Source organism: Physeter macrocephalus, chromosome 5, assembly GCF_002837175.3.
Source record: "Physeter macrocephalus isolate SW-GA chromosome 5, ASM283717v5, whole genome shotgun sequence".
NCBI lineage: Eukaryota > Metazoa > Chordata > Mammalia > Artiodactyla > Physeteridae > Physeter > Physeter macrocephalus.
Window position 1 is genome coordinate 40,367,930 of NC_041218.1, and position 27,274 is coordinate 40,395,203.

Below are 27,274 nucleotides of genomic sequence, written 5' to 3' on the forward strand. Positions count from 1 at the left end.
CAGTACCATACTGTCTTGAATACTGTAGCTTTGTAGTATAGTCTGAAGTCAGGGAGCCTGATACCTCCAGCTCCGTTTTTCTTTCTCAAGATTGCTTTTGCTATTTGGGGTCTTTTGTGTTTCCATACAAATTGTGAAATTTTTTGTTCTAGTTCTGTGAAAATTGCCATTGGTAGTTTGACAGGGATTGCCTTGAATCTGTAGATTGCTTTGGATAGTAGAGTCATTTTCACAATGTTGATTCTTCCAATCCAAGAACATGGTATATCTCTCCTTCTCTTTGTACCATCTTTAATTTCTATCATCACTGTCTTATATTTCTGCATACAGGTCTTTTGTCTCCTTAAGTAGGTTTATTACTAGGTATTTCATTCTTTTTGTTGCAGTGGTAAATAGGAGTGTTTCGTTTATTTCTATTTCAGAATTTTCATCATTAGTGTATAGGAATGCAAGAGATTTCTGTGCCTTAATTTTGTATCCTGCTACTTTCCCAAATTCACTGATAGCTCTAGTAGTTTTCTGGTAGCATATTTAGGATTCTCTATGTATAGTATCTGCAAACAGTGACAGTTTTACTTCTTTTCTGATTTGGATTCCTTTTATTTCTTTTCTTCTGTGATTGCTGTGGCTAAAAATTCCAAAAGTATGTTGAATAATAGTGGTGAGAGTTGGCAACCTTGTCTTCTTCCTGATCTTAGTGGAAATGGTTTCAGTTTTTCACCATTGAGAACGATATTTGCTGTGGGTTTGTCATATATGGCCTTTATTATGTTAAGGTAAGTTCCCTTTATGCCTACTTTCTGGAGGGTTTTTATCATCAATGGGTGTTGAATTTTGTCAAAAGCTTTTTCTGCATCTATTGAGATGATCATATGGTTTTTCTGCTTCAGTTTTTTAATATGGTTTATCACATTGATTGATTTGCATATATTGAAGAATCCTTGCAGGTGGCATAGACCCCACTTGATCATGTTGTATGATCCTTTTAATGTGCTTTTGGATTCAGTTTGGTAGTATTTTGTTGAGGACTTTAGCATCTATGTTCATCAGTGATATTGGCCTGTAGTTTTCTTTTTTTGTGACATCTTTGTCTGGTTTTGGTATCAGGGTGATGTTGGCCTCGTTGAATGAGTTTGGGAGTGTTCCTTCCTCTGCTAAATTTTGGAAGAGTTTGAGAAGGATAGGTGTTAGCTCTTCTCTAAATGTTTGATAGAATTCGCCCGTGAAGCCATCTGGTCCTGGGCTTTTGTTTGTTGGAAGATTTTTAATCACAGTTTCAATTTCAGTGCTTGTGATTGATCTGTTCATATTTTCTATTTCTTCCTGGTTCAGTCTCATAAGTTTGTGCTTTTCTAAGCATTTGTCCATTTCTTCTAGGTTGTCCATTTTATTGGCATGTAGTTGCTTGTAGTAATTTTTCATGATCCTTCGTATTTCTGCAGTGTTGGTTGTTACTTCTCCTTTTTCATTTCTAATTCTATTGCTGAGTCTTCTCCCTTTTTTTCTTGATGAGTCTGACTAATGGTTTATCAATTTTGTTTATCGTCTCAAAGGACTGGCTTTTAGTTTTATTGATCTTTGCTATCGTTTCCTTCATTTCTTTTTTATTTATTTCTGGTCTGATCTTTATGAGTTCTTTCCTTTTGCTAACTTTGGAGTTTTTTTGTTCTTCTTTCTCTAATTGCTTTAGGTATAAGGTTAGGTTGTTTATTTGAGATGTTTCTTGTTTCCTGAGGTAGGATTGTACTGCTATAAACTTCCCTTTTAGAACTGCTTTTGCTGCATCCCATAGGTTTGGGGTCATCATGTTTTCATTGTCATTTGTTTCTAGGTATTTTTTGATTTCCTCTTTGATTTCTTCAGTAATCTCTTGCTTCTTTAGTAGTGTATTGTTTAGCCTCTATGTGTGTGTATTTTTTACAGATTTTTTCCTGTAACTGATATCTAGTCTCATAGCGTTGTGGTCAGAAAAGATACTTGATACAATTTCAATTTTCCTAAATTTACCAAGGCTTGATTTGTGACTCAAAATATGATCTACCCTGGAGAATGTTCCATGAGCACTTGAGAAGAAAGTGTATTCTGTTGATTTTGGATGGAATGTCCTGTTAATATCAATTAAGTCCATCTTGTTTAATGTATCATTTAAAGCTTGTGTTTCCTGATTTATTTTCATTTTGGATGATCTGTCCTTTGGTGAATGTGAGGTGTTAACGTCCTTTACTATTATTGTGTTACTGTCAACTTCCCCTTTTATGGCTGTTAGCGTTTGCCTTATGTATTGAGGTGCTCCTATGTTGGGTGCATAAATATTTACAATTGTTATATCTTTTTCTTGGATTGATCCCTTGATCATTATGTAGTGTCCTTCTTTGTCTCTTGTAATAGTCTTTATTTTAAAGTCTATTTTGCCCTATATGGGAATTGCTACTCTAACTTTCTATGATTTCCATTTGCATGGAGTATCTTTTTGCATCCCCTCACTTTCAGTCTGTATGTGTCCCTACATCTGAAGTGGGTCTCTTGTAGACAGCATATGTACAGGTCTTATTTTTGTATCCACTCAGCCCGTCTATGACTTTTGGTTGGAGCATTTAATCCATTTATATTTAAGTTAGTTATCAATATGTATGTTCCTGTTACCATTTTCTTAATTGTTTTGGGTTTGTTATTGTAGGTCTTTCCCTTCTCTAGTGTTTCCTGCCTAGAGAAGTTCCTTTAGTATTTGTTGTAAACCTGGTTTGGTGGTACTGAATTCTCCTAGCTTTTGCTTATCTGTAAAGATTTTAATTTCTCCATTGAATCTGAATGAGATTCTTGCTGGGTAGAGTAATCTTGGTTGTAGGTTTTTCCCTTTCATCACTTTAAATATTTCCTGCCACTCCCTTCTGGCCTGCAGAGTTTCTGCTGAAAGATCCGCTGTTAACCTTATGGGTATTCCTTTGTATGTTGTTACTTTTCCTTTGCTGCTTTTCATATTTTTTCTTTGTATTTAACTTTTGATAGTTTGATTAATATGTGTTTTGGCATGTTTCTCCTTGGATTTATCCTGTATGGGACTCTATGCGCTTCCTGAACTTGATTGACTATTTCCTTTCCCATATTAGGAAAGTTTTCAACTATAATCTCCTCAAATATTTTCTCAGTTCCTTTTTTGTTCTCTTCTTCTTCTGGGACCTCTATAATTCAAATGTTGGTGCATTTAATATTTTCCCAGAGCTCTCTGAGACTCTCCTCAATTCTTTTCATCCTTTTTTCTTTATTCTGCTCTGTGGTAGTTATTTTCACAGTTTTATCTTCCATTCACTTCTCTGTTGTTCTGCCTCAGCATTCTTCTGCTATTTATTCCTTCTAGAGAATTTTTAATTTCATTTATTGTGTTGTTCATCATTGTTTGTTTGCTCTTTAGTTCTTCTAGGTCCTTGTTAAACATTTCTTGTATTTTCTCCATTCTATTTCCAAGATTTTGGATCATCTTTACTGTCATTACTCTGAATTCTTTTTCAGTTAGATTGCATGTTTCCTCTTCATTTGTTTCATCTGGTGGGTTTTTACCTTGCTCCTTCGTCTGCTGTGTATTTCTCTGTCTTCTCATTTTGCTTCACTTACCTGGTTTGGGTTCTCCTTTTCGCAGACTGCAGGGTCATAGTTCCTGTTGTTTTTGGTGCCTGCCTCAATTCTTTTCATCCTTTTTTCTTTATTCTGCTCTGTGGTAGTTATTTTCACAGTTTTATCTTCCATTCACTTCTCTGTTGTTCTGCCTCAGCATTCTTCTGCTATTTATTCCTTCTAGAGAATTTTTAATTTCATTTATTGTGTTGTTCATCATTGTTTGTTTGCTCTTTAGTTCTTCTAGGTCCTTGTTAAACATTTCTTGTATTTTCTCCATTCTATTTCCAAGATTTTGGATCATCTTTACTGTCATTACTCTGAATTCTTTTTCAGTTAGATTGCATGTTTCCTCTTCATTTGTTTCATCTGGTGGGTTTTTACCTTGCTCCTTCGTCTGCTGTGTATTTCTCTGTCTTCTCATTTTGCTTCACTTACCTGGTTTGGGTTCTCCTTTTCGCAGACTGCAGGGTCATAGTTCCTGTTGTTTTTGGTGCCTGCTCCCTGTGGGTAAGGTTGGTTCAGTGTGTTGTATAGGCTTCCTGGTGGAGGCTACTGGTGCCTGTGTTCTGGTGGATGAAGCTGGATCTTGTCTTTCTGGTTGGCAGGACCACGTCTGGTGGTATGTTTTGGGGTGTCTGTGAACTTATGATTTTAGGCAGCGTCTGTGCTAATGGGTGGAGTTGTGTTCCTGTCTTGCTTGTTGTGGGGCATAGGGTGTCCAGCACTGTTGCTTGTTCATTGTTGAGTGGAGCGGGGTCTTATCGTTGATATGGAGATCTCTGGGAGATTTTTCACTATTTGATATTACATGGGGCCGGGAGGTCTCTGGTGGACCAATGTTCTGAAATCGGCTCTCCCACCTCAGAGTCTCAGGCCTGACATCTGGCCAGAGCACCAAGACTCCTTTGGGAAGTCTGAGGTCTTCTGCCAGCGTTCAGTAGGTGTTCTGTAGGGGTTGTTCCACATGTAGATGTAGTTTTGATGTATTTGTGGGGAGGAAGGTGATCTCTAAGTCTCACTCCTCTGCCACCTTGAAGATGCCTCTCTATTATATTTTTTAAAATTTTCTTGCTCATTGGAGAATATTCCCGTTTGTTATTTTTTGCATCCTCATACCTAATGTCAGGGTAAAATGTTTTACGAATCATTTTTTTTTCTGTGTGACATCCTTCAGGTCAAGGAAGTGTTTAAAGCAGCCAACTACATATGTTCTTTCGAATATTCACAATATTCACAGATTTGATTTAGATTCAGTGAAACTTGTTCATTTTTAGTTAAGGAAGAGTGGCGATCTGACTTCCAGAATGGTGTAGGAAGAGCCTCTGAAAATTCACCCTTCTGTAAAATCAATGATATTCGGCAAAAACTGTCAAAATCAACTTTTTCAAACCTCTGGATTTTAACTAAAAAGTTACAACGAGGAGTGTTTATTCAAGAAAAAACAGCTGAACTCAGTATGAACAGTAAGTGTGTGACATTTTAAGTTGCTTTGTTGGGTTCTGGGTTTCTGAATCAAGATTCCAGTGATAATACCTCAGGGTGGGGGCTTACTATACCAATTCCTTCTTCTCTTTCTATCTTTGTCTTATCTCTGCTCCATAAGCCAGGCATGCCTGTAACAGGAGTCTGTCATATACCTCCTCCAGTCACTCCCCCCCAAAAGGTATTTTTCATATGTCTTATAATCAGAAAGTTCCAATCATTTTTTGGCACTTAGGGTCTCAATTGGTGACCCTTTAAAATCTTGTTCTGTATTTTATTTTAATGAAAATCTGGAACAGCCTTGCTGAATGATGCCATTTTGATCTGATAGTCTTTTCTGAATTATAAAAGAATGTGTAGTGAGCAGTGAAGGGCATTCTAAGAGAGGTATAAGTAAAAAGCTTTTGTAGCATTCGAGACTATTGAATGTCCTTGTAACTCTGTGAAATAGGGCTTGACTTACTTCATCATGTAGATGTCAGTAAACGGGGAAAGATGTGACTGGAGATAGGCAGACCACCTGCTGATTTTTTGCAAATTTGTGAATGTATATTTTCCACTTGCAAATATAACACCAACTAGGTGGAAGTGCCAATCTTGCCCTATTGGAGAACCATATAGATTATTACATAATTTCAGCCACAATAGTACTAAAGTAGAGCTACCTAATTTAAGCCATGATTGTATGTTTTGGTTTGGGTAGATTAGAACTAAAACTGTTCTACCTGAACAAGTTCCGAGGATGTAGGATCCTCCTAGAGTCTATTAATTTGAACTGATTTGTAAATTGCTCTAACTGACCAAATCGCTGAGGGAGTAGTTCATAAAATATTGTATTGTGCTCTGAAGTTTGCTTCTAAAGAGCCTAATCCTGAATTTTGGAGCTCATTGAGAAATAGACATGATTATAGCCATGAAAACACTGAACTATTTCACCTCAGAACACACTAGACTACGTGCAAAGACTACCAAGTTCACCCATTGCCACTGTCACTTGCTTTAGTCTGATTTCTTGGGTCATGAGAGGAATTGATTTCTCAAATTCTTCATTGGATCTCTAAATGTTGTACTACCATGATACAGTGATTATACCTTTCCCAATTCATTCCTATCCAAAGGATCATTGTATAACCTTTTCTGAGTCCTTACTATGTATTGAGCATTGTGTATACCCAACCCTTCAATGACTATCTATTCTGAAAATACAATCCCTTTGCTTAAGAGCAACTAAAGTTAAGCCAAGTAAGCCTAGTTATTAAATGACTCAGATTCATGCTTCAGTAAATGTCATCTGAGTTGGAATGAAAAGAAGTAGTGCTACAATAGGATTCTCAAGATCATAGATCTCTTATCAACCTGTCTAAAGTGACTTGAATAAGTAGAACATTTGACAGCAAAGATTGTGCCAGCTCTTTTTCTAAGTGATGTTTTAAGGAAACTCCTCCACTCCTAAGTAAACAACACATAAAATAAACAGACCTGATATATTTTTGCCATCATAATAGCTGCTTCAGATAAGAGAACCATAATATAATAATTTCATATATTTCCTTAATGTATAGCTTCTTTAAAGACATTTTTCAAATATTAATTCAAAAATCCTCTAAATATGACTGGAAATATCATAGCCTCAGCATTATCTACCAAGTAATTTGTTCAAAAGTTTATAATAGGGCAAAACTGAAGCTACTTTTAACTTCAAATTCACTACATTATACTATAAAACTTAATTATGATTTCATTCATGAATGAACTATCAATATATATCCTGCTCATAGGCTTTTTGTTTTTGCTGTCTTATAGACACACACAGATAGATAAAACCTGTCCTTGTCCTTAAGAACTTTACAATCTAGTGCTATAGAAACATGCATGGATAAATCAATAATTGGTTGATTATGATACTTTATATAGTGGAAGGGGAAACTAAGGGATCCAGGTGCAAAGGATGGAGTATTCATTCAGATGGAGGAAAAAAAAAAGGGGGGGAGGTTCTATTCCTAGAATAGATGTCACTAGAGCTAGGCTACCCCATGAAGAAAACAGAAAAATGAGAGGGAGCAACATACCTTTCAATTGGGGAAGACATAAGGCTTAAAGGCAGAGGGACAAGCAGAAATACTCAAGAATAGTAACACTTTGCATCAATTTATAGTGCATATAACAGTAATGTGTGCTTTGAAAACACAGGATTTTTTTGTCAATATTGTACGTTAAGAAGAGATGCCAGGGCTTCCCGGTGGCGCAGTGGTTGGGAGTCCGCCTGCCGATGCAGGGGACACGGGTTGGTGCCCCGGTCCAGGAAGATCCCACATGCCGCGGAGCGGCTGGGCCCGTGAGCCATGGCCTCTGAGCCTGCGCGTCCAGAGCCTGTGCTCCGCAACGGGGGATGCCACGGCAGTGAGAGGCCCGCGTACTGCAAAAAACAAAAAAAAAAGAAGAGATGCCAATAAACTGAGGCATATTTTCCTCAATAAAATATGCTTTCATTTCTTAAAATTTGCTTAACAAAAGGAGTTCAAAATGTTATATACTGTTTTGCTACAGCTCCTATGCTTTTCAAAATTATTTATTATTTGCAAACTATTTATAAAGGACTTTCTAGCCCTTTGAAATATAATTATTTGGACACAGTTAAGATGTCTCAAATTCAGAAGGATCAAAGTACATAATACCATTTTTTAAAATTTCAAGTTCCCAGTAGGAATTGTAGCTGTCTCCTATTTTGTGGCTTAGTGCCAAAAGTAATTTTATTGGTCAAATGAAGTTAACACATTTTCATTTTAACTAAGGGCAATTTACTTCCTGCTGATCATTTACAGTTTCCTCTCTTAATGACTGATTTAGTAAAATCTAAAGATTGCCCAAGGCTGCTACTCAGCAGGTCATTAACAAGTTGTAAATGAGAGGGACATTTAGACCATCACTTCAATCATACGTGTGTATCTATATTAAAAAAAAAAAACAACTAAATTATGTTAGATCATGAGAACTCTTACCTGAAATACCTATTTCATTCCCAGTGGCATGATGCCCTATAGTCCAGATAACCTAAAGGATATTTTGGAAAGGAGTAAGACTTAAGATTGTATATTTTTTTGTTTTGCTTTGTTTTATTCAGTTCTTTATCACAAAGTGAATCCCATGTAATTATTACCCATATCAAGAGAACGAATAGCAAATGGCACCCTTAGAAGCCCATTCTTCATGTTGTCCTGTCTAAACCACTTAACCCTCCTTTCCCATCCTAAGGTAACCACTATCCTGATTTTACTGAAGTGCTTCCTGACTTTTCTTCATGAAGTAGGTTGGTTCTTTAGATACCAACTAAGTATATGCCTAAACACTTAAAAAACACAATTAAACAGACTAAATTTGAAGATCTAACTGCCTTTATTTAATGATTCATGAATCAGACAGCATCCCATCTTAACAAATAGAAAGGATTGCCAAGGAGCTGCACAAAATGAAAGGCTTTTATTGTTGAAAGGAGGTGGGAAAAAGAAACTTCTAGCAAACAGTGGATTATTTCAGGCAAGGTCACCTTCCTTTGGGGGACAAGAGGGGTCTATAAGGCAGATTACCTCACTAGTGCTGAGCAGGTTATTCCAGACAGACTGGTTAAGATTACCTTCCTGGGAGAGGCTGCAACTGAAATTAGGTTAGGTATTAAGTCACCATTCCATTCAGTGACATGCATTTAGCACAAGTGACTCTCTTTGGACCTGTTATGTTTTTTTTAACAACACTGTAGTTGAGTTTCTCTTCATTCTGAACATGAAAAGTATAGAATCACACAGTTTATATTTTTTGTCTGGCTTCTTTTGTTCAACATTGGTTTTATGAGATTTAATTATGTTGCTGCATGTTTGTTCATTTTCATTGCTGAATATTATTTCATTTTATTAAAAAAATCTCTTTATCCATTTTAATATTGATGGAAAATTCAATTTATGCTGATTAAGCATATTGCTGCCATTGGACAATTCTTAGAGCATGTGTGCATGAATTGCAATGGGTTACATATCTAGGTGTATAATTTTGTCTCTTAGAACATGTGCAGCTTCAACTATAGTGCTAAACTTTTCTCATATACCAGTAGTTTATGTGAGCTCCTAATGCTACACATCCTTACCAATATTTGACTTCCATCAGACTTTTTAATTTTATCCATTCTGGTGAGGTATCTTATTGTAGTTTTAACTTTTATTTTCCTTCTTACTAATGAAGTTGAGCATTTTTTCATATCCTTAGTGACCATTTGGATATCCATTTTGTAAAGTACCCATCATGACTCTAACCCATTTTTTTCTGTTTTTTGTTTTGTTTTGTTTTTTCCTAAATGGAAATGTAGGAGTAGTTTATATATCCAGGATACATGTGTTGGAAATATATTTTTCCATTTCTTGGCCTATCTTTCCATTCCTTCAGGAGATTTTTTTAAGATAAGTTTTTAATTTCAATATAGTCTAATTTATCCACCTTTTCCTTTCTTGTAGAGTTTTCTGGATTCTATTTAAGGAGTCCTTTCATACCCAGAGGTCATGAAAATAATATGCAATATTATTTTATAGAATCTCAATAGCTTTGCCTTTGGCATTCAAATCAACTTCCCCATCCTCCAGCCTGACATGATTTTATATTTGGTATCTAATAAGGATAAAGTTGTTTTTGTTTTTGTTTTCTTTTCCATAGATGTGTAATTTTCCAGCACTATGTTTTGAAAATAGTGTCCTTGCTCTCCTGTCTCCAGTAATCCTTCAGTCGTAAATCAATTGTCCATATGTATACAGGACTGTTTCATAGCTTTCTATTCTGCTATATTCATCTGTTTGCCAAACTTATACCACTATCCTTTTATCTACTTCAAGAACATCTTTGCTGTGCTTGGCCATTTGAGTTTCTATGTGTATATATATATATATATATATATGTGTGTGTGTGTGTGTGTGTGTGTGTGTATACATATATATATTTAATCTATCTATCTATCTATTTATTTATTTATTTATTGGCTGAGTTGGGTCTTTGTTGCTGCGCACGGGCTTTCTCTGTTTGTGGCAAGCGGGGGCTACTCTGTTGCGGTGCACGGGCTTTTTATTGCGGAGCACGAGTTCTAGGCGCACGGGCTTCAGTAGTTGCAGCTCCTGGGCTTTAGAGCACAGGCTCAGTAGTTGTGGTGCACGGGCTTAGTTGCTCTGCAGCATGTGGGATCTTCTCGGACAAGGGCTCGAACCCGTGTCCCCTGCATTGGCAGGCAGATTGTTAACCACTGCACCACCAGGGAAACCCTCTATGTATATTTTTAAATTAGCTTTTCAAGTTACACACATACCTGCACATAAAACTTGGAGAGGTTTTTATTGGGATTATAGTATTGAATCTATGGAGACCAGTATCTTTATGACATTATCTTTCAGTTCATGTGTAAGGAATCTCCTTTCATTTAATACTTAGTGTTTTTCTTTTCTTTTAGTAGTACTTCATAGTTTTCTGGAAAATGTCTTACATATTATTTGTTTGATTTGTTCATATATATTTGATTTTGGTAGAGACATTTTAGATAGTGCATATATACTTACTTTATTGTATGTTTGTTGATGGTATATAGAAATGTATATGAGTTTTGTATATTGATCTGGTACCTAGCAACTTTTTAGGCCTTTGTAATCCTATTCATAGATTTTATTTTTCTTTAAAAAGTTTTATGAATATAATCATATTCTCTGAAAATAATGACTTTTTGTTTCTTGCATGAAAATCCTTATAAAATTTATTTCTGTATTTTGCATGCCTCAGTGGCAGGAAATAAAATGTTATAAAGCAGAACTAAGGGCAAAGTTTTATTTTTTCCCCAGAAAGAATAACAAAATTTATATAATGCTTTTTATTCATCTATTGATATGATCTGATTGCTTTCTTCTCTATTTTGCTAAAATGTAAATTACTTTGGTTTTTAGAAAACATTAAGACAATCTTGTATTCCTAGAGTCAAGAAAACTTTTCCATGGTATTTTATCCTATTCATGTATTTATTCAAAATACATGGTATTTCTATCCTATTCATAAATATTTTCTTTAAGAATTTTGCATTTAGTTATTTAATGAGTTTGGTTGTAATTTTACTCTCTTATATAATCTTTTAAAAGTTTCAGCATATAGGTAATGCTGACATCAAATTGTAGCCGAGAAATTGAAATATTAATCAACAACCTGCTAGACATCAAGAGAAATTTCCACTAATAAAATAGCAAATTAAATTCTATAGCAAAACACCAAGGCCAGTTAGAACTAATGGAATTTTGCCCATAGTTAGTGAGCATGTCTAATTTAGAGACCTAGAATATTCAGTGTTTAAGGGAGTGAAGCCATATCCAAATGCATAGAAAGGTCTTCCAGGGGTGATCAAGGAAATTTCTCTTCATCTCACTTCCAAAATAAATATCTCTCTGCTCTAAGTTATTTGGGACATTGTGTTCTCAAAAATAAAATGTGACTTTGATTGGAATTGATAGTTAGTGGCACACTGAATCACTGGAAATGGAGTAGACTGTTGGAAAATGGAGGAAAGTTCTTAGAAGCAGTGAATTTTCGGTATTCTACACTTCTTTCATCTTTCTGCCATGATAAAATCTATAAACTCTATTTATAAACAGGTTAAGTTCCAAAATCTTTTCCTAAATCCCCTTGTTAATAATTATATAGATTAAAAAGTGTTTTTATAGGTATATTTATTAAAATTCTAAAATACAATAATGGCTAATGCTGTTTGTTGATAATGGGAAGAGTTGGTAACTCTTGTTCTTGCCATGACTTTTATAGCAATTATGAACATTTGGAGATTGATAAAATAAAAGGCTCTTTGAATTAACCTGAAATAAATTATTCCATAATTAATCAGATTATCAGATGGAGAAAGCAACCCACCTAGGAATAAAAATGTAACTAAGTGAGGTGATGGATATTAATTAAGCTTACTGTGTTGATCATTTTGCAGTATATACATATATCAAATCATTATATTGCACACCTCAAACTTATACAATGTTATGTGTCAATTATATTTCAATTAAACTGGGAAAAAAAGAAGACACATTAGATAGATGGCTACTTGACATTGCAGGGGTTTTTTCCCCCCCAAAGAGGTTTTTATGTCACTAAACACTGAAACCTAAGTCTGAGAGGAGATGATGAACAGCAACTTGAACATTAGTAAGAGAGAACAAGGGCAAAAAAATCATCTTGACGCTATAGACTTCTGCTCACTCAATGAGGAGTTCATAAACAACAACACTTGTATAGACCAATTGAATATACTATAATGTAAGAGACAACAAACAGTCCTTTCAAGTTGCACAGGCCAAACATATTATTGGTAAAGATTTACTATTGGAAAGAGAATTAAGTTTTAGAAATAAAATGACTTCGTGTTTGTAGGAAATTAAAGAAAAATATAGATGACATAAAACAAAAATGTAAAAATGTGCTGGAGTGATAAAATTAAAATAAGAAAGATTTATAGTAAGGTGATTTTTAGCAATTGATTATGTAAGGATAAGTTGTTATAAAATTATGAAGAAAATATTCAGATATCATCAGTTTTATAAATGTAAAGAAGTATATTATAAGCTTATTCTTTCTGAGTATATAAGTAACTAAAAAACTGTAGTGATAAAGGATAAATCAAAGTGATTAAATTAATAAATGTAATATTCTAGAATAAAAAAAGACAGATTAATGTCCAAAAACTGTTAAAAAAGATTCTCAAATAATTGTTATAGTCATTAACAGTATATATGTCAAAATGTTTCTAAAATCAAAATATGTAACATTAAAGATAAGATTGCTTACCTGCGTCTAAAATTCCAAATTATATAAATTAAGAGAACTGGTGAGGAAAAAATGACACAAACATGAAATTAAACTTATAACCTGTACCTTAGCTTACATATGAGATATGGAATAAATACCTTTTTTGATCTCTGATAATTATAGAATGTATTTTGAACTTAAAGGTAATTACTAGTAAAAATAGAGTCATTATTTACTCCTTTAAAAAATTTTTAAAAGTCTATAAAACATACTTCATGTTAATGAAAAGAGTAAAAATAGAACACTTAAAGTAGATGATAGACAAAGTAACACTTATGACAACAAATTAAAATGGATTAAATTTCCCTATTAAAATTCAAAGACTGAATAGATCAAGAATACAATCAAACTTCATGCTCTTTTAGAAGTGGTAAACCTAAAGCTGTGTGAACAAAATGGATTTAAAAATATATGTGTGTGTCTCTGTGTGTGTGTATAATGCCAAATGTGGTTTAATTATATGTATATTTAATTTTATATCATACAATCATCACAATCTTTCAAGTTCCTATTATATTTTTTTAAGAATCAAACAACATTCAGGGTATTATTACTAATAATTTGCTTAGTGCACAAATCATTAGGTACAGGTACTACAGCAACAACAAAATAAAGTTAGATATTATCCATAAATATTTATTGATAAAAGATCAAAATGTTGGATGTGGCTAACACCTAACATGTGTTTACATGTAATAACAAGAGAGCAGATCAAATCAGAGCACAATATCCAACATGAGGGATCGGACAGGAGGAGAACAAGCATCCATTTTGCCACATTTCTGAAACAATTTTAGCAAAGTGTTAAAGATAAAATATTCTATTTTTACCAGCATCCTGAATTTAGGAAGAGTATAAAACTTAATCATTTGTTTTCTTTTGCTCTTATAAGCTTTAAATAATATTTGAATAAAAGGAGCAGATTTTTTTAAAAAGAAAGTGTCGATTGTGTGGTGTTTACTGTAGATAGTGTTGGTGTTTTCAAATAATAAGGATAAATAAATTCATTAAATCAAGATCAATTATTTTTAGAAGGGTATATAATTTATTAGATTTACATAAGTATTTTCCACTTAGTTAATTAATGTCATTAATATTGTAAAAAGAATGTCAAAAATTAATACAATATCAAATATAAATTCATATTATTGTCAAACTTAAATTAAAACATCTTATTGCTATTTTAATACATTTTATATTTGAGTCATTTTTGATACTACTTTCCGAGTTAATAAATGAAAGTTTCTCAGTAACCTATTCTTGAACTGAGGTTGCTTGTCCCTCCATATTTGAAGTAACCTTTCTTCAATAATGGGAGGAACGCCATTCATCTTCCTCCCCAATAAAGATTTACATAAAACTTTTTTTTTTTTTTTTTTCATTTTCTTCCCTGTAACAGCTGTGCCTTCTCCTCAAATACCCCATGGGAATAGTTTTAGCATGATAACAACAAACATCCTGCTGTGTTGTATTACTTTCATATACTAATTACAACACAAGCTGCAAGATCTACTTGGTCTCACACTTTACAGATGAAAAATAAAATAGGTTCAAAATAAACATTTATATTCTTATTCTAAGGAAAAATGGTGGGGTCTGAGAGCTAAAATAAACAGAGTACTAGGAGAAGGGTCTTTTGAAGCTGTTATCCATTTCTAATACACTATGTCGCAGAGGAGTTTAGGAGAGAAAAGTTTTGTATAATAAATAGGCAAAGGGAAACAGTTTTAGTTCTTAAAAGAGGTTTAAATGAAGAACAGAGATGATGATGATAAAACATAGTTTGTAACTCTGTAAGTCCTCAGGTGTGGAACATTTTCGAAGTAACTGCATATTAATTTGATAACGTTTTCATAATATTTAAATTTCATGCAAATATGATAAAGGAAATATTTTTCTTTCATTACAAAATGCCTTTACCTCCTTCAAATTACTACCATCATTTCATTTAAAGATATTTTTAAAGTTCTCCCACATTATAATGCACAAAAATTTTGTGATATTCATTCTACTAATCATCTGTTGTTTATGTCTAGGAAAATATGTTTATTACTTCTGATTCATTATCTTCACTATATGTATTGGAATTATTAATTTTATATCTCTAGCTCTGTTTTGAAATTACCATTTTTTTCCTGAGAAGAAATTTTACCTGGGGTGGCATATAAAAATATTTTTCATTTTTATTATTGGGACACTTCTCATATACTCATTAAATTGTAACAGAGTAATTATGTTTCCATTATTTTCTTGAAATTAGATGGTGGAAGAGGATGTGTTGTTACATTATAACATCCTTGATGTAAATCATGAATTATCTTTTATTAAGGACCAGGTATAAAATAATATTTTCAGACTTTGATGCAGATTTGGAAATGATACAAATTGTAATCAGTAGAAAGAGCAAGATAATATAATAGTAAACTTGCACATTTAGAGCATAAAACATTGTCCAGTCTAGATAAACATGATTCACTAGTAGTATTTTTGCACATAATCACTAATACATTTATGCATTTTATGCATTAGTTTACACAGTAATTTGTAAAAAGTTCTATTGTAGATTTCTAAGGTAGTTAAAGAAAGCCTCTGAACGTGAGTTAAGGAATAATATACTATTGTCCGTGACATCTTGAAAATAGTCAGCTGTCTAAAAAACTTATATATTGGTCCACTCCAGGAGAATATGTAGGGGAAAAAATGAGATGAATAGGAATAATTATTTACACACATGAAAAGAAAATTTTCTTGGCAAAGACCATGGAATTGTATAAGGAGAATGCATGAAACTCAGATTTGTAAATAACATTAACCCATTTATCATCAGAAAGCATTGTAGATTTATGTTTTATTTCATAATCTTTTTGTTAGCTCTATTTTCTTTGTTTTATTTCTTCAGTAAAGTCTTTTTGATGATTTTTCATAAAATCACCCTGCTTTCTCTAAACTAGTGGGGAAAAGGAGGGAGACATTTTTAATCATGGTTAAGTCTGGAAGGTAAAGGGAAGAATTAGCCCTAAAAATCAGAGATCAGAGGCATGAGGATGCTGAAGACCTGCTGGTGGGGACCACTGTTTCTCCATGAATTCTTTTTGCCAGTTCATTGAGAATATGTGAGGTGTGTGTGAGTGAAAATACTCATGATTTCTTCCCCTTCCTTCCTGAGGATTTGGTGACTGATCTGGACTCTAATCCTGGTCACAATATTTACTAAATTCAGGCACAGTTTTAATTTTGTTTAAATTCACAATTTCATTCTTACCTCAAAACTACTTGAAACATATAATGTATATTATTCTAATTTTACATATTAAAAGCTTTAGATTTCAATGCATAAGTAATTTATACAAAATAATAAAGCACACTGAGATCTGATTGTCTTCAAGGCAATATGTTGGTCTATTTCCAGTCATTGCATTGATTGAAAAATATCCTACAGTTCATATTTCTTTAACTCCTACTGCTCTTTTAATCAAGCAATTTAAATAAGTACATTTTTATTACATCCAAGATGCTTAGAAAGGTAAGTTTTAATATACGTGATTCAGAATAATTCTGTATGTAACCTTATAATTAATTGTGAAAATAATTTTAATTTAAGGATTAAATTTTAAATGAATGTCAAAATAACTCATCTATAACGTATGTGCCAGAACTTCCAGAGTATCGATTTCCAACAGAATTTATTATGTTTTTGTAATTTAACCCCAAAAGGGATTTGCCTCCTCAAAATTCTTCGCAACAGCTCAGTGAGATTATTTTCGGAATAAATAGTAACTAGCCCTATTATTTATTCCAAATAAAGATTGCTTCTAGTGATTTGGCCAATGATTTTAGAAAAACCTAAAGATTACACTTCTAAAAGTAAATTAAACTCCTGCATTAGTTTATAAAACACTGAGGAGTTTGGCATTACCAATTTAACCATTTATACACTACTAGAAATGTGTTTAATTTCTTATTTATTTATTTTATAAACTAATTGCTATAAAAACAGTGCAAAATTTGGATTTTTGAGGACTAAAATGGAATATTTTGACACTTGATCTGGGATCGTAATATAAGTTGATGAATGAAAAATGAAGGGATAGAGGAGATTCATTTGTTCATCCAAGAATTATTTTTTCAGTATGGTCTATGAACAAGAATTTTTACTAGTCTTTGGGGATGTATAGACAAACTACATAATTCCAGGCCTCAAGAAACTGGCAATCTAATGAGTAGAAAGTAAACCAATAATTAAAATGAGTCATGGCAATAAATTTAAAGTATTTAAATCCATCATTAAAATAGAAAAACAACACCAAAATTTAGACAAACACTGCTTCCATAAAAACTCAAATAATTAGGTAAATATAGGATAAAATATACACCAGCTACAGGCCTTTAAAGAAAACAGAAAGCAAAATATAAATATGAATCTAAGGACTTCCCTGGTGGTGCAGTGGTTAAGAATCCACCTGCCAATGCAGGGCACACGGGTTCTATCCCTAGTCCGGGAAGATCCTACATGCCGTGGAGCAATAAAGCCTGTGCACCACAACTACTGAAGCCCACATGCCTAGAGCCCATGCTCCGCAACAAGAGCAGCCACCTCAATGAGAAGCCTGTGCACCACAACAAAGAGTAGCCGCCGCTCGCCACAACTAGAGAAAGTCTGCGCAGAGCAACGAACACCCAAAGCAGCCAAAAATAAATAAATAAGTAAATTAAGAAATATATACATGAATCTAGGTAGACTCTGAAGTAAATCTACTAAATGAAGTTTTTATTATTTGAGAAACAAAATTTATAATAAGCCATAGTTGTATGTCATTAACATGTATAAATGAATCATTGAACTCTTAGGAAAGAGTAACAATTTTAACATAGCTTTCTCAGTATTTAGCTATTAAGTAGAAAAATAAACGAGATAGCTGAATTAAGTAATTATTAACGATTATATGGTAATTATATGCCCAAATTTTCACCTTCCAATGAAAAGATAAAGCTTTTTATAGTGTCCATTAAGCCTTTACAGTAGATGGCTACATGAGTGACCTTAGAGAAATTCACTAAACTCTAAAAATCAGAAACTCTGAAACAAAGCTTTTGGGAAACAAATGAAGATGAGCAATCAAATTAAATCATGAGTTATAAAAGCAGTAAAACAATAAAATGAATAAGTCACTCCAAGGGCCAAGTCTTTGTAAAATAATGAAATTGTCAAATAATGTTCAAAAGTCAAAGAAAAAGGGGATAACATGAGTGCATATAATTTGAAGGTAGAATAGATATTATTATCAGAAAATACTGTGTGCAATTCTAAAACACAACAAAACAAAAAATCAGAACATAATGTTTCCATGAGAATAAAAAAGGTCAAAAGAGTTAAAAATAGAAAACATAAGTTACCTTGTACAACTGAAAGAAAAATTTAAAGCTATCAAATTCAAACTATTATTCAAACTCTGAAATAATAGTTTGATAATAGTTTGATAATTTGAATTATCAAATTCAAACTATTCAAACTCTGAAAAAGACTATTTCAGAGTTTCATTCATGAGCACTTTTATTTTTTCAGCTCCACAGAAATAGCTTCCTTACATACTTACAATATTATTACACTGAAAATAATCTTAGCTATTTAAAAAAACAGCATACAAAAACATTGGAATAAAATTAAAACAAAATGTACATTGATTTTGCAGAAAAAATAATAAATAAAATTTTAATAAGAATTATAAAGAATTGAAAAATGTAAAAAAAAGCCAATTCATGTGGTTTAATTCAATATTGATGCTATTTTTTTCAAATTACTGCATATAAGCAAAGCTATTCCAACTTTAATAATTTCAAAAAATATTTTAAAGCGTAAAAGAATTTCTTTTGAAAAACAAAAAAGTGCATTTGCATAGATGTAAGTAAAATGCTATGTATGCCATAATAACGTTAGCTAATCAGAAAGCTCAAAATAAAAAATATAGCCATTGAAGACATAGCAGTTTCACTCTACTAATAGAAAGTGGTGGCACTATACTTACAGTGAGGGAAATATTGATAAAATGTTAAACAATATCAATTTGCATAACAAGGTGGATAGTATAGTAATATGCTATTGCACTTGGTATGCTTGTGTGTGAATGTGTTTACATCTGTGCGACATTGTACTGAGTGGGTCATTTCCTATTGGCCCCCAAATGATGGTTAGGGTCAGATATGTTCTTGGGCTTACTAAGAGGAAAGAGAAAAAAACAAACTCTGAAAATGCATCTCCGCTCAAAAATCTTCCCCTGCACCCTTCCCAGGAGAGGACTGGGAAGAAGAGAGAGCAGGAGGGACCAGGGCATTATGGGAAAGGTAGTGTTAATGATGATAAGTGTTAGGGGTGAGAGGTAACTTCCTTCCCTCTCAGCAGGGGAGGGGGTTTGAGTCCCACTTCACTCAAAACCAAATGAATGGGTAGCTCTAAGAAACTGTCTGGTAGATACTGAGAGTGGTTTTCTAGAAGGTGATGAGCATCTTCTTTCCCACTGAAACTCAGGCTTCTCTACTGCAACCAAAACAGTGAAATGTGGTGACAAAGTTTCTGCAAAAACTGGGCCTATGTTTCTGGAGTTTGGAAGAAAGTATGAATTCTGAGGCTGTAGACAATATCTTGTGTGAGGTTCCTGAAGGTAGAGGCTTTTAAGAGTAGCCAGCAATAGGCTGGAAAAGATCTTTGGGATAGTATGCCTGAGTTGAGGGCAGCAGACACCCATGCCAATCTCTGCAATTCTTGGAGAATAAAAAGGGTCTCATAAAGGAGTATAGAGCCCAGCGGAGGGGTAAGAGCTGTTGGTGCCCAGGGAAGTCATGCCCTGTACAGAGGCTAGGGTGCTGATCAGGGCCAAAAAGGGAGATGGTTGTTCTCCCTCAGGTGTTTCTGTATGACTGGGAGAGAAGCTATTGATACAATCTACCTCAAGAAATCATACACATTGTGAACTCAGAAATCACACACCAGTGGAGGCCACCAGCAATGGAGAGAACCTGATAGAAACTGAACAAATCAACATGAGCCTGGAGACTTCCCCTACCACTAGAGGTGAGTCCACATTCATAAGAAAAACACTGGTCTCCACTTTTGCTCTTCCCTGTCCCATGCCCAGAGGGTCCAAACCCAGAGGGCTGCAGCCAGAGAGTGAAAGAGCAGACCACTGTCTCTTCCGCTTTCTTATTTTGAGTCCTGTGACTCCCTTCCCCAGAAAAGAAAAGAAAAGGAAATACAAGTGAGAAATGCTAAAGGGAATAGAATTACATAAGATATTGGAATCTTAAAATGTACTGAATACTGAGTTCAATTTTAATAAACTAAAGTAGGGAATTTAAGGGAAGAGATAGTTGAGAGAGAAGAATTAAACATACTGTTTCTGAAGATAGAAGCTATAAAACTAAAAGTCATTATGTTAATTATTGAATGAATTGTGACTCCTCAATAAGCCGGTTATGTACAGGTAGGATAATCGTATGTCTACATGTTCATGGAAAATATTCTGGCAAGTTACAAACTAAATTGTTCATGGTGGCTTGTTATCTCTAGGAAGCAAGATTAAAGAGGGTGGTATTGTAAAGGGAAATGTATTTTCAGATTGTAAGACTGTGTTTTTTAGAAATTTTAAATAACAAAATATAAAATATATTAATTTTACAATTGCAGATTAATTGAAAACAACTTTACAAGTTCAGTTGAGTAACATTTGAAAAGAATATATGCCTATGAATGAAATGGAATAAGTTCTGTCCTGCTTTTCAGAAATAGTTGGGTTTCTTTACATTTAAGTAAGCACTAATGTAGTAGAAAGGGAATAATTCCACTAATTAAAACTGTAGAGTATTAGCTAATACTTAAGCTAATACTTAAAAAGCTAACAGCTTCTATTGTTTGTTAAGGACAAGAATTTTTGCTTATTATTGCCTTGTCATGAACAGCTACTTCTCAATTACATGTGATAATGAGAGACAAAAATTGCATGGGTAATTTAAAGCCACAATAATACCCTAATGTAATTTTAGATAGTATTTTCCATCTTTCCCTCTTTATAAGCTCTTGACAGTACTACTAGCAATTGCAGATACTAACTGGTTCAGGTTTTATAACCTCTCTGTCATTTTCCTCTCACACTTTGATGAACCTATTGACTTGAAGTGAAATGATTGAAAAGTAGTCATAGACAGAAAAAAAAAAAGGAGAGGAAGCAGAGAGACTCTATGAATCTAGTACCATATAATCAGGCTATGAAACCCAAAAGTTAAATATAAAATATGAATTGTCCTGAATTTATGTGACTATTTCTCAAACATAATGGTATGCAGATGTCAATAGCTCACATTTTATTACTAAGGCGGTTCTCTAATTAACTACAGCTTCTCAGATCTCTGTTGTCAGTTATGGTATTAAGCTGCATGGGGATGTTTTAATGATGGCAAACTTGATAAATGGACACTATTTTTATTGTTGTCTATTTCTTCCATCAGTTCAGTTATATCAATTCCAACCCATATAAAATCAACCATCGGTTGTTAAAATGGCTTTTTGAGTGAGTAACATATTCAGTGAAATGAAACTGTGTCACCATAATTGTCTCTTAGCACTAGGACATTCTTTTTTAGTGGTGGCAGCTTCTCTCTCCTTCTGTCTCTTATTCTGTTGACTAACTAGGCTTAAAGATAAAGACTACCTCACCTACCCGCACTGGCTTCTCTTCATAACCTCTCAGTGCTCGCTTTTATTCCCTGTCCTTTCTCATTCTCTTTCAATCATGTATTAGAAATATGAGTTGTGCTAGTTTTCATTTTCTTCACTTCTCCATAGAAATATAGTTAGGTTTCCCCCTTTGGCTCTCCTTGGAGCATATAAAAAGTCTACTCTTCTCCATTTATTAAGCTTTAAAAAAAATTCTAGCCAACTAATTCTTATTCAACTCTCCAGTAAGGTTGTGTTTCCCTTCACTGCAGCCAACTGCCATTTTCAAAGATTATACTCTTGTCAGGATTAACTCAAACATCTTACCTTTAGTTATTAATGGAACTAAAATTTAAAATATTGCTTTCCTCTTACTTATTTTTCTGTTTTCAAAATCTCAACCCCAACCTGAATTCATTTCTTAACCCCAACCTGAATTCATTTCTTATCACTTCTGTCTGAATGATAGTATTGCTTTGGTTCAAGGGTCCAATATATTACATTAAAATACCATGCTTCACCCAACTACCTTGGGCTTATAAAAGAGCAAGTCACTTCAAAAAAGTATTGATATTTAAGGAATACCTTTCACCAGTTCTATAAATTGCAAAATAAAATAGTCTGATAAATTCTGGTTTCCAGGAAGAGTCATCATCCTAACATTACAGTCTTTTTAAAATTTGTTTTGTTTTACTTTTAATGACCTCTCCTGACCACCTGATGTATGAAACAAAAAAGAGATAACTCTCCAGAGGCATATTTTGGCTAAATAAAAATTGTTGTAGCCAATATGTTGAAATGTACAGCCTGTGGATGTAAATAAAACACAATTTTATTTTTTAATTTTATTCAGTGAGGAAGCTTGTTTTTTCTCTCACTGGATGAAAATGTGTGCTGAATCTAGTGTGACAGACGGTTCTAGATTTATCTCAAGTTATAAAACATAGTCTCAATTTAGCATTAGAAGCATTTAGTGTAAGATATTAATCAATATTTCTATCTTCATTCAAAGCATGACAATAGCACTTTTACACACACAGAAAAAACAATAACAGTCACACACACACAAAAACCTCTTAAAAAATCTGTTGCCTCTCTAAACCTGATACATTTTTTATGCTCTTGCTTGAGGGGTTCCTGAGAATCTTGGCTCCGAATCTTTTTTTAATTTTCTCTGTAATATTGACCTGCCGCCTTCTGTGGCAATTGTTGCTTCTTGGTGCCTAAGTTGAAATTCCAATTTTGGCGTCCTTTTCACATTTTAATGGCTCAGAAAAATTCCTTCACCAGTGAGTGTGTACTGGTAATATCTCAAATATCAAGAGAAACTTTCTAAAATACATAAAGATATAACTCATGTCAACTTAGCAGAAGAGTTAAGTGGCTTGTGCAAGACAATGTAAACATTAATTCAGATATGCTAAATATTTCCCAGGTTGTCCAAAGTTATATTAGCCTCAGATTCAAAAGATGAAAACTACATACTTAGCATGAGAATAGGAACAAACCTATTTAGATGTTGGGAGAAATAAATCCAGATATATGGTTTCTGATATTTCAAATATTCAATGAAAATTTCTTAGGAAAATTAATAGAGAGCTTGAGTTTCTAAATTGAGCAAAGTGTCCTCAAAACAGTCAGAAATTCTAGGTGAACTACACTGGTTATAATGGTACAAAACTCAACCAGCCTTCTTTACTTGAAGTTCAGAAAAAATAGAAAACAAATTATACACCCCTAAGGTCAAAATAAAAAACAATGTAGATCTATTGAAGATTAAACAAGGTTTGCCTTATAACAAAGATTTAGCAATCAAAAACTCAGAAGTTTACTAACAAAAGACTTTTTACCAAAGAACTACATAGATAAGTCCAATTGGACCCAGATATCTATTTTCATACATAAAAATGAAGAGAGTAACAATTTTCCAATTGTTACTGAAGCTTCATAATGTTGACAGTTGATAATTTGGTATGTCAATATATCAATATGAGATTGAGAGATTTTTTAATGAATGAGCTTGTTGTAGCTAGAATCTTTTGAGGTTGAAGAAAACCGAAGTTTCACTCAATAAGAGGTAGGACGGTGTGTGTTTTCAAATATAAAGAGAATCTCATGGAACTCAAGGGAAGAAAGTATGTTTAGGCTTTAAATGAATTGGAATTGAAGGCCAGCATTTCTGGCCTGACCAAAGAGCTATATAAACACTCTAATTTCTGATTTTCTTTTCACATGTATGCCATTCTCTTTACTCATCTGTTTTCTTTTTCCTTCGCACATGAACTACTATAATTACTGGGACCAGCATTAAACTCTTGTGCCTCTGCTGAGAGTTTATACATTGTTCATTCATCTCTCTTGTAAACTATCTGCTAGGTTCACCCCAGCCCATCTGGTCCAATCTGCTGTTGACAAGGAGACTCAGAGTTTTGTGATACTTATGGTTTCCCCTTCTAGAAATATGTCTATTATTGGTTTGATTTTGAATTCAGACATAGTAGTGTTCTGTCAGTTGTCATACTGTTAGATTTGAAGGATCTTAAAATTTATTCACTTTATGCAACAGTCCAAGGATAACAGTTTCACAAATGCACATTAAGGAATGGAACCAAAAGACTAACTGCTACTTGTTTTTACCAATATCCCTCTCTGTTCTTCTCTGGAATAGCTCTGGTTTTAAATAGTACATTACCTCTCACTCAAGTAGAGTTGACAAAGAGGATTGCCTCAGTGCTGTCTGGACAATAGAATTAGACTTTATTTATCCTAAAAGTATTGTTCATGTAAAATAGTTTTTCTAGAACTAACTGAAGATATGAAAGAGCAGTCTTGACATGGTGTTATATTTTTGCCCAAATCTAACACTTACGATTCTCCTCTTGGAGTTAAATTGATATGGAAATGAGAAACTGCATATTAGAGTCTTTACCACAGTATCTGTCTCATAATAGGGATTCAGAAGATGTGATTTGAATTAATATGAATCTATATAACCTTGGATATATTTCACCATCTCTTCAAACCTCAGTCTCTTAAATTATTTCTCCACATGCCCAGTGCCAAGCATGTTCTCTCTTCTTGCTGTCAATATGTGTGTTTTTCCCTATAGGGTATGCTGGAATTTGCATACACAATTCAATTTAGCTTCAAACAATTCCTCTCTCTGGACTACATTGGAAAAAGCTGAACTACTGGGAGAATGACTAGGGAATTTATATAAGTATTGGGTCACTGAGCCAAAACCTCTCCCATACTCTCTTGTGTCTACTTTCCTAGCACCATGAACTTTCACACAGTAGAGAACAACCTGTTTCCTGGGTTCATGGCTTTCTCCTCTGGCACTCCCCTTCACTCAGTTATTAATAATTGACACTTTAGGTTTTGCAACTCCCCAATAATATCCAAAGCATGGATTCGTGGCATTCATAAAAATTATATTTAAGAGAATTTTATCCACCTAGTTTTCATTAGATTCATTTGTACCATATGAAGACTGAGTTGCTGCTTCTAGGAACACACCTCCTCTCAAAGTGTTGACATATTGTTATAAACAAAACAAACATATCAGGCCATTAGGATTTTAGTCTTAACATACCAGTATTAATTTATGATACCATTGCTCTCTTTTTGGGGGAAGTAAAGTTTCCATTATCCAGAAAGTCTTCAAGGAAATATATTTATTTACCTCTGCACTCACTGATTCTGCTTGAGAATTCACACACACACAGACACACACAAACAAATAAAACTACATTAATTGGTTCATTAATTCAACAGTTTTTGAGTTCCTTGGAAGACTGAGGAAAGAGAAGACATGTAAACAAATCATGGCAAGACAGAATAATATGTGCTAGAATAGAGTTTGTACTTGACAATAACGGGGGTATGATGGATAAAGAGAAAGGTTCTATCGAAAAGCTTCTGACTTGAATATATAACAAGCAAGTTAGGTTATTCACAAGTACATAAGGATCTGCTTTTTTTTTTCAATTATCTCTGCATGCTTTGGTAGCATTTGTGTTTTTTTTAATTAGTTAATTAATTAATTAATCTATTTATTTATTTATTTTTGGCCGCATTGGGTCTTCGTTGCTGTGCCCAGGCTTTCTCTAGTTGCGGCGAGCGGGGGCTACTCTTCGTTGCGGTGCGCGGGCTTCTTATTGCAGTGGCTTCTCTTCTTGCGGAGCACAGGCTCTAGGCACGCAGGCTTCAGCAGCTGTGGCACATGGGCTCAGTAGTTGTGGCTCATGGGCTCTAGAGCGCAGGCTCAGTAGTTGTGGCGCACGGGTTTATTTGCCCCGCGGCATGTGGGATCTTCCTGGACCAGGGATCGAACCCATGTCCCCTGCATTGACAGGCAGGTTCTTAACCACTGTGCCACCAAGAAAGTCCCAAGGATCTGCTTTAATTACTCCAAATCCCTGAGTAATAATCAATCATCAATTAAGTATTTATTATCTCCTGCATGCCTAGCATGGTTTTACAAACTACTGAAAATATAAAATAACTTTAAAGCATGATATCTGTTCAAAAAAGTGTTTATATAGTCCAGCATATTTAGCAAGTTAATCCATAGGTATATCTATTGAGAGCAAGTATTTCTCTAATTCAGCTGCCCTGGTTAAATTTCTTTGCTTAGGAAATGATTCCAGTAGGACCATAGTTTGATGATTCCAGTTTGAACATACTATTTATCTTACTGCCAGATATCTTGGCCATGCTACCCTTGTGAAATTGTCCCTTTAACCTCACAAATGCTTTTAAGCCAAAGAAAAACTGAAAGAGGGCCAATAATACAACTAAAAATACTCTGGGAACCCTGGAGCAACCACTTACTTTGCCTGGAAAGGGCACAAAGGGTCTTGATCTGCTGAGGTCAGTAACTTTAAAAGAAATGCCAGAAATTAAAAAAAAAATACCTAGAATTTAAAATTGAGATGAGATACTTTGTCTGCTCTTAACAATCTATAATGGCATTTTTCTTTGTAATGATAACACATATTATTAAAGCTAATATGTCTAAGTTCTGACAGTGACCAAAAACTGTTATAAATATTTTACATTCTAATTCTAATCCTCATATCTACCCTGTGAGTTCCGTACAATTCATATTATTATACCCATTGTAAAGATGGGATTTCTGAATCATGGGGAAGTTAAGTAACTTATCATGTATCACACTATAGTAGGTGCTGGAGCCAAAGGTTATGACCTCAGGCTGCTTGCAACATTGTCAACCCAGTACTAACCTGCAAAACTAGCCAAATTAATATGGGCCTTGATATGGAAGGGCAACATAAGCACAGATTAGTAAGGACAGAGGAACAGAGTGGAATACACAGAAAGATATCAGTAGAATTTAGAGAAAGCTGAATGAGAATTGCAGAACAAATTAGAGGAAAGACATTTCTGCCCCTTCACTAATCCTAGGGTATGGAGATTTGGAAATTTATATCAGAGACCCACAGTACTTTTTCTGTAGGAATAATGATAGCAGTCATAGCAATATTGCCTACTAACTTTTGAGGGCTTACTGTATTCCAGACTCTGGGAATTAGCAGGTATCCAAGTATTTCAGAATCATGTTTTTGAAAGATCTGGTGG